The sequence below is a fragment of the Melanaphis sacchari genome, unplaced genomic scaffold (assembly GCF_002803265.2).
Source record: "Melanaphis sacchari strain LSU unplaced genomic scaffold, SCAv2.0 Contig54_pilon_pilon, whole genome shotgun sequence".
Taxonomy (NCBI): domain Eukaryota; kingdom Metazoa; phylum Arthropoda; class Insecta; order Hemiptera; family Aphididae; genus Melanaphis; species Melanaphis sacchari.
In genome coordinates this window covers 3,096,658-3,098,466 of record NW_020271380.1, presented here as the reverse complement: position 1 = coordinate 3,098,466, position 1,809 = coordinate 3,096,658, and the positions used below count along the sequence as shown (strand labels likewise).

The following is a 1,809-nucleotide window of genomic DNA, read 5'->3' as shown; positions in this document are numbered from 1 at the left end:
TACCTATTGTACTTTAAAATGTATTTGTTTTTTTTCCATTTAATGTTGTTAATTATATTTGTAAACGTTATTTTAATTTATTAGTTTAAGTTTAATGTTAAAAATATAGTAAAATTATAAGCATCAATAAAATTGAGTACAAACATAACAATTAGGTAGGTAGTCGAGTTATAAAAATATACCAATAAATGTATTTATTATTTTATAAAATTAAAGCAACAATAAAATATTTTCTATTGTTAACAAAAGTTGTCTAACTTTGAATTTATTGTACTTAAAAGGTTCAAAAAAATTAAAAGAATTAAAATTTTTAATGGAACGATGTTAAATACCATAGGTTTAACGTAAACAAAAAAAGAAACTTTTTTAATAACATAATTTATAATTTTTTTGAAATTTACTTAGGTACTTATTTTTACTTGTTTATTATTTTTTTTTTTTTTTTATATTATGTTGATTAATTCATTTTTTTAAATGTACCTATTCAAATTTTTTTCGTTTTATTGTTTTTTGATTTTGTTGGGTAAATTGTTTAAATAGTTTTCCGTTAAAACGTTATTAAAAACATTTTGAAGTCAATAAAAAGTAATAATAATAAAAAAAAATAAAATATATTTAACTTAAATATGACTTTAATGAGTAATATTTTTCTAATTTACTGAAAAAAGTTTAAGTTATTACAATGGATACATTAAGATGTTGAATACTTAAGTTAACTAGAAAATTAAAGATATTAAAAGTCAACTAAAAATAAATTCAATTTTATTTATTACTTAGATAGGTACCTTAGTTGATTATTTAAATAATTATGTTTAAAAATTATTTTATGTTATTATATAGTACAATAATATATTGAAATAAATAAAATGTTGTTAATTTTATTTATCCTTGTTTATTTAATATTAATATTATATTATTATATAGTATCTATTAAAGAAAAAATATATAAGAATCTTTTTAAATAGACTAATTTACACGAATTTTTTCAACCTTCGATAGCTCAGTTGGTAGAGCGGTGGACTGTAGTGGTTTACAATTCACAGATATCCATAGGTCACTGGTTCAAATCCGGTTCGAAGGAAAATTTTTGCAATTTTTTTCAGTCAAACATTAGTATACTTAAAATTGTGACATAATTATTAGTATAAAGTATTTTATTTATTTGCAAACTTCTTCTTTTAAAATATATTTATTATTTTTATTTTTTTTTAATGAAAACTATAATAATGCTTCATTTAATTGTATTATACATATATAATTTGAGATAAAATTATATCTTGAAAATTAGTATTTATAATGTATATCATTTACCTATGTATAGTTGCATTGGTTTTAAAATATTATTATTTACTATAAAACATTACTTAAATGACCTAAACAAATATTTTAGATTTGAAATCAATACCTTTACCTGCTAGAATTTAGATACGCGAGCAATATAATCACAATTATCAGTAATGAAAAATGTCAACAACAATCAATATATTTTTATATACCATTTAGTATTTTTTTTATCTTTTTATATTATTGTTTTTTTTTTTTAAATATCAACAACAAAAATATACAACGGAAGATTCGAGTTCATAATAATTATATAATAGCTGCATAATTCAAATTTAAGTTTATTATTTGTAAATATTGTTAGTAATTTAAAAACTAGTTGAATAAAATTAATTTAACTTAATATTTAATGTGTGTAATAATGTTGTCACTTTATCATTTATTAATTTATTGTATGTGTTAAATTAGATTATAAACATCAGTTTTTTTTAAGAAATTGATCATATTTGTAATGTTTTTTGTATAAAC

At 18.0% G+C, this 1,809-nt stretch overlaps 1 non-coding gene across 1 annotated transcript; it reads left to right on the top strand.

The window, feature by feature from the left end:
- Positions 1-989: 989 nt before the first annotated feature.
- On the top strand, positions 990-1,081 carry Trnay-gua. Its single transcript is given in 2 exon segments — positions 990-1,026; positions 1,046-1,081. It is a non-coding gene; the product is annotated as a tRNA-Tyr (tRNA).
- The last annotated feature ends 728 nt before the right edge of the window (positions 1,082-1,809 follow it).